This window comes from Carex rostrata, chromosome 5 (genome assembly GCF_964058835.1).
Source record: "Carex rostrata chromosome 5, lpCarRost1.2, whole genome shotgun sequence".
In the NCBI taxonomy this organism is placed as follows: Eukaryota; Viridiplantae; Streptophyta; class Magnoliopsida; order Poales; family Cyperaceae; genus Carex; species Carex rostrata.
This window is the reverse complement of record NC_135922.1, coordinates 15,086,766-15,101,037: the sequence shown is the minus strand read 5'-3', so window position 1 is coordinate 15,101,037 and position 14,272 is coordinate 15,086,766. Positions and strand designations below refer to the sequence as shown.

General features: G+C 32.8%; 2 long non-coding RNA genes across 3 annotated transcripts in view; both read left to right on the top strand.

Moving 5' to 3' along the window:
• The window catches only part of LOC144554584 (uncharacterized), a 49,683-nt gene continuing 35,411 nt past the window's right edge, over positions 1–14,272 (top strand). Inside the window, exons 1-3 of one of the 2 annotated variants that reach the window (XR_013511655.1) lie at positions 1–151; positions 1,660–1,741; positions 2,745–2,957. This is a non-coding gene — a long non-coding RNA (uncharacterized LOC144554584). Of the gene's footprint in view, positions 152–1,659; positions 1,742–2,744; positions 2,958–14,272 lie in introns of those variants that run through there. The other variant, XR_013511654.1, reaches the window with a different exon arrangement.
• Positions 11,139–12,420, top strand: LOC144553988 (uncharacterized). The gene is made up of 2 exons (XR_013511499.1): positions 11,139–11,361; positions 12,126–12,420. It is a non-coding gene; the product is annotated as an uncharacterized LOC144553988 (long non-coding RNA).

The window sequence follows — 14,272 nt, the reverse complement described above, 5'->3', positions numbered from 1 at the left end:
TCTCCATTAAGCTTCTATGTTGTTAATTTGGTGTTTCCTCTCTCAATTTCATCTTAATCTTCATTTTCTATCTAGGGTTTGGTTCAAATTCGAAAATTAGAGAAGGGTTGTGATTAATCTAGTCTAATCCAACAAATAAAGGTGTTAATTGGTAAGTTCTTCTCTCACTCTCTTAAAATCTGGAATTATTTTGATTATGATTGATTTAGGGTTTGTGTAGTTGGGAAAATTGATAAATCTGAATTTTTATGTGACATTGTCGATTTATGCAATGTTCTTGACTTCATGAAGTTAATTAGTGTTGTTGTGCTTGATTCAAACCGGCCCTTACAAATTTTATATTTTCTACTAAGGCTTGAGTGTTTTGATCGGTTGAAACTCTCGTGTTAAATTAAATTTGGTTATTGAGATTTTGAATGGATTGAATCAGTTTTGATAACCTTTTATCTCAACATACGTATGTCATTGATTAATTAAATTTCCTTTGCTTGAATGACTTGTCAACAATTGCTTGATTTTCCTTCTAAAATTCTGAATTAGTCATGATTACCCTTGAAGGGTTGATTAACCTATTTATACAACTTTGAATAACCAAAATTTTCCTCCTCTTTATGCTGGTATTGATTTCCAGTTCAATAGTATTCTGTTTCAGCATTTTCTGGTATACTGGTATGCTATTCTGAGTTGCCCAAGGTCATTTCTGTAATTTTTCAGCATTCTGCACAGTTCTGCATTATTCTGCAACATTCCAGGGTCTGTTATGTAAATTTCCAGTATTCTGAACAGCTCTAGGTCAATTCTGGTAAATGACAGGGTTTGTAGTGTAAAAATTCAGGTCTGACAAGGTTTAGGGACTGATTGGTGACAGAAAATAAAATTGTTTAGAAAACAGTCCCTAACTAGGGACCTCTTTGTGACAGGATGTAAAAAGTTGTAGGATAAGTCTTTTCTAATGGGAATTTCATAGAAATACTAGTTGCAAAATGTATTAAATTTAAGTAATGTTTTCAAAAGAAATTTGAATAGAAGAAATTATTATTTTGAAGTTTATTTAATAATTTGTGAGCACAGATAGCTACTCAAGAATAAATAAACAGAGTACCAAATTGATATAAGTTGATCTCTTTTCTTTGTTCCCTCTTTTGTGCATGTTGTTGTTCAATTGGAATTCTAAAAATCGAACTTTGCATATTCTATGATGTCCAACATATTGAATCAAAATAGCAAGTGTTGATGAACAAACTTGATTTACCATTAAATTCGTGACTGTACAGTGGGCAGATTTTTAGGCTGATTAAGGAGCTAATTTGAATGGACAATTCTAAATCATTTTGGACAAATGAGAAGTCTATTTGATGTGTCTCGGAGTCTAGTTTCTAGTGGTTCAAGTTTCAAGTTGTTTGGAGTTTCCTATAAAAAGTTATTGCAATTTTAGTAACTAAGGGTCAGAATTTAGGGCTGCTGTCTAGAATTCTGTTTTTCATTTATTTTGTGTTCTTGTTTACTCTTCCTCCAATAGCACTCTCTATTTTTAACATAAAGAAGGTGGATACAAAATTATATGGATTACGTTAAGGAAAGTATAAAGAAAGTAATATCACTCAAGTAAGCATATCAATCGTCGAACAAAGATTGAATTAAGTATATATGTTGATATAGGTGTAGGCTCGGTTGAACAAGATTTTGCGGGACCTTTCGAGACGTCCGAACCATAGGTGTGCGATACGTTTTTCGTAATCAGGTGCGGGGTTCTTGGACTTATTTGATGTTTCATTTTCAGAAATTAAATTATCTTTTCCGATTGTCATGTTATGTGATTGATTGTTGCTTACTTGAAATTGTCATGTTGTATGTTTGATTGTTGCATAATTAGAATTATGTGAATTGTGTGCATAATACATCTAAAACCGAATTGTTGCGGTATGGTTGATTTGCATATTTGTATGGTTGTCATTTTGATTGTTCTCTTATGAGTTGACTATGGATAAAGGTCACCACAAATTGATGATTGTGAAATGATATGTGAATGAAATGGCAAGGTTGAGCTGTATCAGCTAACTTTGAGATGATATGTGAATGAATTTGCAAAGTCTGCTAGCTGACTTTGATCCCAGGATTCTAATGGCCTTAGGTGAACGGCCCTCGAGGTATCCCAGTAGCGGTTGGGACGAGGGGTGGGTGACTATATGTATATGTTGATTGTGATTGTGGGTGACCTATGTGTGACGTCTGTGGCTCGGGGGCATTACCCTACGTGGTAATGCATTTGGACGGTCAATTGACTATGACGACATTCTGATTTATTTCATGTGAATTTTTATTTTATGACTTGGAACCAGACTTTAGTAAATGGTTAAGCCAAAGCATTTATAGATGGGTGTTAGATAAAGGGTCCAGCTCGGTGGAACATCTGTAGGTGCTAGTAACCCTACAGATGAGGGTTTGATAAAGGGTCCAGCTCGGTTGAACATCTATAGATGCTACCAGCCATAATAAAATGAGTCAGGCCAAAAATGTGTTTGTTTGAACTTCATCTTGGAAATTCCTTAAGTTGTTTTTCATTCGATTATTGTTGTCGAGTACATGCATTCATTTATATATATATTGTTATAGAACTGCTAATGTGATTTTGTATGGATTTCATTTTTGAACATGGAGTCTGATTACAAGTCCAATAACCTGATTGTGGCAAATTCGCATTGAAAAATTTATTCTCACCCCTACCCTTTGGGTTCTTTTTATAGGCATCGGTGCGGCTGGGTCTGGAGAGACACGCTAGTAGTTGACCCTTGGTATAGATCACCATATTACCTTAGTATATGTTTTGTTATTTGACTAGAGATGTATATATGTTGTGTTGTTATATAATTCTCTATGTCATACCTTATGACTTGTATCCGTATGAGATACAATTTATATGTTCTACTTTTACCAGACACTTTGTACCTGGACTATTATATATAAACTTGTTTTACGTCTTTTATTGTGATGTGATGAAAATATTGTAATTGCCTTGTAAGCATACATGAAGTTGTATGCTTACGGCGGGGCTCTGTCACGACCTGTGGCTGCGGGGTGTGACAACGGATTTCAACAGTTCAGCTTCGTCATTTGAAATCAATCAGATTGATTTTAAAATTGAGTTTAAAAAATAATTGATGAACTTAGAAACACCCTAATTCTACTCTATACTTACAATAGCAACCAATCAAGTGTACAAGAAAAACAAGATAACTGATTTTTGGTTGATTATATGCTTCGATTACATTTGATAATAAATTAATAATAAAAAAAAATAAAACGAAAGAACATCACATTCCATTGGGCCAAAGAAAACATCACTTTATGTGAAATTAGGATTTATGCGTGTATGCGGTTGATTTTATATCGTAGATCTAATATAATAATATGTTGTCTTTTAATATATTAACCCTTATCAAAAGAATATAAAGCGAGTGAAAAAAGTGGATTCCATAGATAAATCAACCCACTCTCGAATTTGATCCATGATTCATGCTATATATCAAATATAACATGTTGATCAAAAAATTTCTCAGAAAAAAAAATGTTGATCTACAATGATATAACTCATATTTAACTTCAGAAATTATTAAGTTCAGGCCATATAAATTGGACCGTAGGACATTTTTAATAAGTTGAAATTTTATCGCAGCTGCGCAAAGCGTATGATTATATATACGGGTCAAATTAAGGATCTTTAATGGGCCATAGTGGGCCGGGTCCAATCATAGTGGGCCAGGTCGCAAATCTTGTTACAATGCATGGTTCAGACTTCAGACTAGTGAAGTGGTAATGATGCTTAAAAGGTTAAATTATAATTACATCCCAACAAAATCACAAACAGTAAAATATTTTAGGGCGAGTTACCAAAAATTAAGTACAAAGTTAAGTAATGTATTTACATACAAAATTTATAATTTTTCAAAACTAATTTAGTATAAAGTCAAACGGTGAACAAATGATGAGAAATGAAAGCACTAAATTTATAAAAAAAAATTATTGACTGCTTGACTTGATACAAAATTAATCCTAAAATTTATTAATTCTTTTATAAAATTTTTTTTGACCGATTTCAACGATTTAAATTCATTAGTTAGAGCAATTCAATAAATTTTGGAGTTCACTTCACAAAAGATTTGGTGCGCTTAAGAAACAGAAACACCCTAGCTAGGTCTACTTTTATTTATTGTCAAAAAGTTAACAAATTAAAGGTGTGTTCGGATATCAGGAGATTACGGAATGAGAACTCACTTTTGAAAAAATGGAAACCACAGGTACGGAATTCACGGGATTAATTATGGGAATATGAGAAAATGAGTGTTCGTTTGTATCATGGGATTAATTGTAAGAAATCTTTATTTATTTTAAAATATGTATATTTATTTAATTGCTTTAGTTTAGTTTAGTTATAGATGATTTTTTATTTAATTATTATTTTTGAATAGTATAGCGTTCTGTTCTGTATTAATAAAATCATATAGTACAATTAAATGAAATAGATTAATAATAACATTAAATAGATGAAACATTACCTCAAAATAATATTACTAAAATAGATACAATACAATAACGATTTTTTTATGAATAAATACAAAACAATATGAAAACAACAATTAAAAATATTTACAAAAAAATGATCATATATAAAAAAAAAATTAAAAAAATATATGAAATGCATGTATTCAACTTTTCTAATACAAAATATTTTTGTAATTTTTCAAGTCCGTGAATAATTGTACACATTTTTTGTATGTATTCAATTATTTCTATATAGCCAAGGCCAACCAGTACACATGACCTATTTATTAAAAAAAAAAAAGTCGGGATCTAAACTTTTGATTAGTCCCACATTAGAATTATTGGTATTAATAAAATTATGATAATGTAATTAAATAAAATATATTAAATAATAACATTATATGTAGATGAAACATTTCTAAAAAGATATTACTGAAATGGATACAAATAATTTATGAAATTATTTATAAATAAATAAAAAATAAGAAAATAATAATTAAAAATAATTACAGAAAATAAAAATTTATAAACAAATAAATATTTAAAATATGTGAAATATATGCATTTAAATTTTTTTATACAAATGTTTATATTTTTGTAATTCTTAAATCCGATGGATGAATATATATATTTATTTAACATTTTGAAAGCGTTGCATCTAAATTTTCAACATAATTTTATTATTGTTTGAATTCAATTGAGAAATTTCTTATAAAAATTAGAAGGTTTGATTTTTATTTTTATTTAGAAAAATTAAAAGTTAGCATGAAAAATAGTAGATGGGTATATCTATGGGTATATCTACGGACATAACAAAAGAAAAATAAAATAATTGGATTATTTACATCTAGATGTCAAGGCCCACCAATAGCCGCAAGTTCTAATTATTAAAATAAGTAAAATACGAAGTCCGAATATGAACAATTTCATTTGTCCCACATTTGAAAAGGACAAGTACTTTGGATTCTTTATATATAGGAGTAAGTGCTTGATTAGAAAAAAAAAAAAAAAAAAAGAGTTAGAGATAGTGCACAGTTGGAGGCCACATGTGAAAGAGATAAAAGTTGCACGGTTTTTGAAATGGACCAAAAGGAGGAGAGGGATGATTGGGAATAGAAAAATTCAGTCTGAGCTCCGGTTTTTGGTTTTTGATCCCGCAAAATTACACTAAGGGCCTGTTCGGCATTCGGTAATCCCATGGGTTTTGGTTGGATTTTGGAATTTCCTCATTTATTTTCCCAACAGCCGTTCAGCAGGTCCAAAATTTCCCCTCAAACTTCCTACCGTTGTTCCCAATATGATTCTCTGCATGTTAAAATCACGGGAAAAAAAAATGAAGTCGGATTGAATTTTTTTTTCCCAATCATCTCTCTTCTCTACTTTTTCATGCTGGGACCCACCATCTTTTTGCTTTTCTACCTCCCAACACCACGTGTCTCTCTTTTTCTCCTTCTCTTTCTATCAACCTAATCCAAGGAGCTCATGTATATATAAGGAAAGAGGAAGTTTTTTATTTTCTATAGTGGGACTAAGCTGATCCGGTACCTCTTTATTTTTATTTTGTAATTCATATTTTAAATATGTTTGTTTAATGTTGTAAGTGTTTCTTTTTCCGTAAATATTTTTAATTTGGGTTTGTTTATAAATATTTATTTTTTTTAAATGTTTTTAATAGTTTTTTTTTTTTAATATTTTTAATTAAATATTTTAAATATTTGTTTATTTTCTAATTTTTGTGAATACATAATTTAAATGTGTTACATTCCGAAATTTTAAAACATGATTAAATTTCTAAATCGATCATTTGGCTTAAATAAAAAGTTTAATTAACTTAACGATCGTTCATAAATTTTCTGACCGACTAAAACGAAACTAAAATTTCGTAATATAAATAATGTATGAAATTATGTATAATAAAATTTAGAGATTTAAAAATAAAATAAAATATAGCACTAGGAATAAAATTATAATTATTCGGTAAATTAGAAACTTAGAAAATCCGTTACAATTCCTTTGAATTTTTAGGAAAGAAGAAATTGATTTAATTAGATTCGTGTGAATAAATAAGTAATTGAATTCCAAATAAGAGTATAATGATACGAAATTATTCGTACAAATAAATTATATAAATTATAAAACTCGTTCATTTAGAATTTTTAAAGAACTAATTGAATATATATAATTATATAAAAGGAGAACGAATTATTCGAATCTCAAATTGAGAGATAAATACACAAATTATATGTACAAATATAGTTACAAAATTTTATGAACTTTCGATTTGAATTTATGAAAGAAACAGAATTTAAACCAATTAAAATAAGACCATAATGAAATTCTGAATTGTTTGGATCGTCCGATTAAATCTAACACGGATCTTAAATGTTGTAATGTAAATTTTGGAATTATATCAAACACTCATCTCATCCAGCACGAATCTTAAAGCATCCCATTTAATACCCCCACCCTCTCCCTTCTCTCTTTCTGTCCTCTCCCTCTACCCGTGACAGAACCCCCCCCAACCCGTCCCCTTCCTCTTTCTATGCCAAAACCAGAGGGGCTCCGCCCCCTCTTCCCTCCTCCGTCGTCGGCGAGCCGCGCACCAGCCCCACTCTCTCCTCTCCTCCTCGGTCCGTGAAACCGCACCAGCACCGCCCCCTCCCTGTCTCTTCTCCGCCTCCCTCTTCACCTGCCGTGGAAACCCTAGCCGGCAACCCTCACCTATCGCTGACCCCCGCCACCACCACGAAAACCTTTCTCTCCCCTCTCTCTCTGACCCGTGGAACTAATCTCTTAGATTCTTCACAATTGCTGCTGATTTTTGCGAGTTTTCGGGAAACCCTAGAAATTAGGGTTGTGGTGCTTGCTTGGTGCCGTGCTGGTGTTGGCGTGGTGCTGCCCTGGTGCTTGCTTGGTGCCGTGCTGGTGTTGGCGTGGTGCTGCCCTGGTGCTTGCTTGGTGCCGTGCTGGTGTTGGCGTGGTGCTGCCTCGGTGTTTGCTTGGTGCTGTGCTGGTGATGGCTTGGTGCTGCCTCAGTGCTTGATTGGTGCTGTTCTGGTGCTTGGTTGGTGCTGAGCCGTGTTAATTGTGGGTTGTTGTTGCTCCGGTGTCGATTTCCCTTTCTCTCTTTATATCTCTCCATACCGGGCTATCTCTAATTGGGTAAATTATCGAGCCTCTTGATCAATTGGTTGGATTTTGTAAAGGGAATTGTAGTTAATTTCACCTTTGCTCGGATTGTTGATTTTCCCGATAAATGGTGCTGACTTGAGGCTTGAGCCGTGTTGTTGTTTTCTGGTGTGCCTATTCTGATCTGACCTGTGGCTTGGTTCTGTTTTGCTGGTTCTGTTGTTGCTTGGCCTGGTCTGTTCTGTTTTGCTGGTTTGTGTTGAGAATGTGGTACTTGTGGTACTTGTGGTGCTTGTTGTTGTGTATGTGCTGCTGGTACCAGTCGGTACTGGCCCAGTGATACCACTGGTATTGTGTTGAATTTTGGTGTGTATACCAGTCTTTGAACTGGCAGGGACCATATTGCAAATTAATTATATTTAGGGGTCTGAATTGTAAAATATAAGGCCTTACGTAGAGTAGTATAAATTAAGAGCCTAGATGTGAAAATGTGAGGTTTTGAATTAATGGCCGGCCTATGCATTAGAAATGTTATAAATGGACTTGGAGTAAATTGTGAATTGTTAATTAGAGGCTTAAACCTTTGCTAAATTATGGGCCTTTAATTAAATTGAATTGGAATAAAATAATTGATACTTCAAATGGGCCACAGTGTAATAAGGTGAAAGTTTATATAAGGGCCGACCATATATGTAATTTTGGAATTGGACTTGAATTAAAATGATTATAAATGAGCCGAAAGGTATAAAAGAATTGACGAATTAAAAGACGGCTTTTGAAATTTAAGTTTTGATGATGTAACCGAATTAAACCAAGTATACGTATAATATAGGTGTAGGCTCGGTCGAGCAAGATATCGCAAGGTAATTCGAGACGCCCGATCCTTAAATTAAGCGGTACGCTCGTCGTAATCAGGTGCGGGATTCTTGGACTTGTTTGATACTTTATTTTCAGGAATTAAACTGTGTATTCGTTTGTCATGTTGAATATCATTGATTGCATCATTGAATTAAGAAAAGCATTTGCATAGCCCAATCAAATTAAACTCGAATTTATGTGACTTGAGTGATTTGCATGCTGGTATGGTTGTAGGTTGTGTCGATCTATTATGATCTGATTTGATTGAAAGTCATCACGATTTGATATGTATGTGAATGGATTTACGAAGTTAAGCACTTGGATCAAATGAATTTGCAAAGTCGGGCTGTATGCTGGCTTTGATTCCCAGGATCCTAATGGCCTTAGGTGAACGGCCCTCGATGTTTCCCAGTACCGGTTGGGACGAGGGAGGGTGATTATGTTATGATGTGTGATTTGGAATTGTGGGTGACTAGTGTGTAACGTCTGTGGCTCGGTGGCATTCTCATACGTGTTAATGCATTTGGACGGTCAATTGACTATTACGAACATTGGAATGATTCCAAAGAGGATTTTCTTTATATGATTTGAACCAGACCTTAATAAATGGTTAAGCCAAGCGATTACAGATGTGTGTCAGATAAAGGGTCTAGCTCGGTTGGCCATCTGTAGGTGTCAGTAACCCTACAAATGTGGGTTTGATAAAGGGTCCAGCTCGAAAGAACATCTGTAATTGCTATAAGCCCTAATGAATTGAGTTAAGCCAAAAATATCTGTTGTGTTTGAAATTCATCTTGGAAATTCCGTTAACTGTGATTCATCTGATTAATTGTTGTCAAGCATATGCATTCCTTTTTATTATGAATATGAAATGATTTGAATTGTGATTGTTGTATGGTTTTATTTTTGAATATGGAGTTTGATTGCAAGTCCAATAATCTAAACTATGACAAATTTCGCACTGAGAATTTATTCTCACCCCCACCCTTTGGGTTATTTTCAGGTTTATTACACGGATACAGCAAATGAGGATACTGGTAATGCATATAAAAAGATCCACTGCCTTGCGTGTATTTATATGTGACACTTAATAAATATACGCGGCAGGCTGTCAGACCCGGGATTTGGGGTGTGACAAAATGTTTGTTTTTTCGTAAGTGTTTGTAAAAGTTTATTTTTTGTAAATGTTTTTAATTACATATTTTAAATGTTTGTTTGCTTTTCAATTTTTGTAATTATATATTTTAAATGCTTGTTTGTTTGTTTATAAATGTTTATTTTTTGTAAATATTTTTAAATGTTTTTAATTGTTGTTTTCTTATTTTTTTAATTTATTTATAAATATTTTCTTATTTTATTTGTACCATTCTAGTAATATTTTTATTAGAAATGGTTCATTTTTTTAATATTATTATTTAATCAATTTTATTTAATTTCATTAATATAATTTAAAAAAAAATTATGTTTACCATTGGTTCACATCAACACAAAACATAACGCTATACTATTCAAAAACAATAATTAAATAAAAAATCATTTATAACTAAATTAAACTAAACCAATTAAATAAATATACATATTTTAAAATAAATAAAACTTTCCCACAATTAATCCCATGATACAAACGAACACTCATTTTCTCATATTCCCATAATTAATCCCGTGCATTATGTACCCGTGGGTTCCCACTTTTTCAAAAGTAAATTCCTATTCTCATTCCCATTCTCATTCCGTAATCCCGTGACATCCGAACACGCCCTAAAGTACTGTTGATTGGGAATAACTCATGGGGTATAGGAGGGGAAAATACTAAACCGCCGAACGGGTGCATAGGATTGTAAGTGGATTTTGTCCAATACCATCAAATTCTCACTGGAATTTTATACTGTTGATTGGGAATAACTCATGGGGTGTAGGAGGGGAAAATACTAAACCGCCGAACGGGTGCATAGGATTGTAAGTGGATTTTGTCCAATACCATCAAATTCCCACTGGAATTTTGCACGCCGAAAAGGCTCTAATAAAGTGATAGTTCATGGTGCAGGGAATCTTCATTTATGGGTGCTAAAATTCTATGGTGGAAAGACAGCAACACTCCAAATTCAAATTAATTTGGTAGTGGAAATCAGCAAATCAGCAATTAATTTGATAGTGGAGGTCATCCAATCATCAAATCATCAAAGCAATTCCTTCTACTTTGACCGAAATCTTGTTAGAGTTCCTAACCATGAAGTAACTCAAATTTTAAATTTGAGTTTAAATTCGGTCTGATCAGAATCTGACCAATCTGATCCTGGATAGAATGCACGTGTCTCTTTTGATATCCGTGCTAAAGTTGATCAGATGGTCTGGATTCAAACTAAAAATTTGAGTTACCTTAGGTGACATGAATTAATGTTGTTATTAGTCATTCCGTGCAGCTAATGTTGACCAAATTGGGAGTGATGAAGTCAAATAAGTTTAGACTGGGAAAGAAAAAGCAGGTGGGAGACTTGAGTCACTTGACTAGTTGATTTGCTCAAGCCTTACTATAAATTATAAGTATAAAATGATGAAGATGGAAGAAATCAAGGGACACTAATACTGTTACTAGTATCAGTAGTGTAAAGGTTTTTGGGAGAGAAATGACAAGTGAATTCATGCTCTGTTTGCTTCTCAGCACTATGGTCATGCAAACTGCTATTATTGACAGCTCAACCTTAGATCCGGATAGTCCCCTTAGCGCGCCCCAACCCGCTCCCACCTTAGATCCGGATAGTCCCTTTAGCGCACCCCAACCCCCTCCCACCTTACATCCGGATAGTCCCCTTAGCGCTGCCCCACCCTCTCCTCAACGTAAGTGTTATATCTCGTTCTAACTAGGGTATGTTAATTTCGATGGGAGCTATAATAGTTAGAATACCAAAATTTGGTATTAGTAGATGGAAATAGAGAAAATATAGTGATTTCAGATTAGTGTAAAAATGGTGCAATTTAGATTAGTAAAAATGTTGTTTGAATTGTAAATTTAGAATAGTAAATAATTGTAACCGAGAAAAATTGGTGTTAACAATGTGCTAATTAAGAGAAAAAAATAGACAAGTAGAGTTTCAAATGAATTGTCATGACATGGAAATCACATAAGTGATGTCAACTTTGTCATTTTGGACTGTGTTGGCAGAAATCCAAGAAAGAACCATTTTTTTTTCTCTTCACACTTATGAATAATATCTATTCCAACATTTAATTACAAGAAATAGAGAATAATAGCTATTCTAACTATTCCAAATAACAAAAATATTATTTGTACACATTGCTATTTCAGATAGCCATATTTTCGAATATCCCATATTCTTGATGCATCCAAACATACCCACAACCAAATTAAGCTGTGGTACGTACGCCCAATCCAAAGTAGTATTTTAAAAAAAAAATAGACAAAGCCAAGTCTTAATTTCCTTTACAATGTATATAGTCTTTCTTTTAGGCAAAGTTAACTTTGTTTTTACAATGTGTCCATGAATATTAACCTCAAGGTCTTTTTTACTTTTTACTCTGTTTAATATATATAACCCGTCCCCCATATTCATTATGTTGTCAACTTTTTTTTACAAATTCAGGTGGGTATGACGGTGTACAAAATAGTTATCACCCTAGAGCTTCAGATATCGTTGGACCCGGCAGGCGCTGCTGCACAGAGAGATGTGGCGGCTGCTAGCGATGCTGGGAAAAAAATTATGAGGTTTCTGGATACTAATATCAACAATTATATATGTATGATTTAGTATTTAATAATTACCTAGTTTCAAGCAGGCTAAGAGAACTTATATAACTACATTTTACATATTGTATCCATTTTATTTCGACTTGTATATATTAATCTAGTAATTATTTATAAATGAAGTGTTGACCTGATGTGTATTCAGAAGTTAAGATTTGTTTGACATATTATCCACTAAAACCTTTTTTTGGTGACACCGAATTACAACCTGCATTTTTAAAATCCAAACAGTCGATCCAAACCGTTCAACATGATAGATATATTAAAATGTGTTTGCAGCTCAAATTTTATTTTGTTTGAATTTTTTTACTATTTATTAAGATGAGTACAATAATTTAATGGTCTGAAAACAACGATTTTGTACAAAAATAATTAGTTATTCAAATTTTATCCATCTATATTAATATCTTTACTTTTTGATATGTATTCGTATTCATTTAATATCTGATCTCTATCTATATTTATGTAATATATGACCTGTATCCGCATCAAAAATAAAATAAATACGGATATGATTATATTATTGTTTGATCTGTATGTATCCAATCCATTTCAATCCCAGAGCCCGGTGTGTACACTAGATCTGTCTAATTGATTGACTCAAAATTTTTCTTAGTGCTTTCTTTCCAATAAAAAAGAAAGATGCACTGATGTGAACATAGAAATCAATTTAATTTAATTGTACCAATGCACCCATTTACCCGAACAACTTTACCCGTTTATCCTTTACCCTTTACCCGTTTTTTTTTAAATTCAAAATTTAAAATTATTTTGCCGTTCGAAAAAAAAACGGAAAAAAAAACAGAAAAAAGGGAAAAAAAACAGAAAAAAAAAGTAAAAAAAAACAGAAAAAAAAAATAACAGAAAAAACAGTATTAAAAACCGAAAAAAACTATAAAAAAAAAAAAAAACCCGTACCCTACCAGAGGTACCCGTTACCTGAGACGGGCACGGGTTTGAAACGAGTAGGGTACACTTTTAAAAAAAATTACCCGGCCTACCCGTGCCCGTTCTACCCGACTACCCGTCCTACCCGTACCCTTCCTACCCGTTACCCGTTACCCGTCTCGGGTTTACCCGAGGTACCCGTACCCTACCCGAGAGAAATCCACTAATTTGGACCTAGATTGATTTGGAAAAAAAAGTTTCTCTTTCTCGTTTCAACCCTTCTTTTTAATGGATTTCAATGTTGTTTAACTCTTAATATGTTTTCATTCTATTTGTTGCACAACCAAACAAAAAGGTAATTAGAAAGATGATTGTTTAAGGTGTGACCATATGTTAACAACTGTACTCTAAAATTATTTACTGGTACTATTTTGACTTGATTAATCGATTGAGGGCAATCAAATGGATTCGAACCTGAATATGGCGTAAATTCATAAAACAATTTCTATTTATATTAACATGGTACTTATTTTTTGTAAGATTAATAGTTTTAAATGTCATATTATTTAATTAATAATTTTATTGATAAACAACGTATTTACACTAAGTCAAATAACTTTAATTTTCAAATTTAAACTTATTTATTCTCATTAATTCATCTAAACTACTTTCATTATCTTATCTTATTTATATAAACTCTTAAACACTCTAATACTTCATTCTCCATCTCTCTTCACGATCAGATCGATTTTCGTCCCATAGCCAGGGGCGGATCCAGGATTCTCGTCAGGGTGGGGGGGGGCAAAAAATTATCGAATCAGGTTTAAATCCATTAACTTATTGGGTACTTGATAAAAAATAATATTTTGACTTATATTTTCTAATAGTCTGACTTGTAATTTCTGATTGTCTAACTTATAATTCTAATTACGAATCATAATTCAAGAAATTTTTTTTTATTTTAACCCTATATTTAACCTGAATTAGAAATTAAACATTCAGAGAGGGGTAAAAAAATTTTCAGGGAGGGACAGAGTCGATCAAATTAGACAAATCACCACTAAAACTTAAAATCCAGGGGGGGGGGGGGGGGCGGGG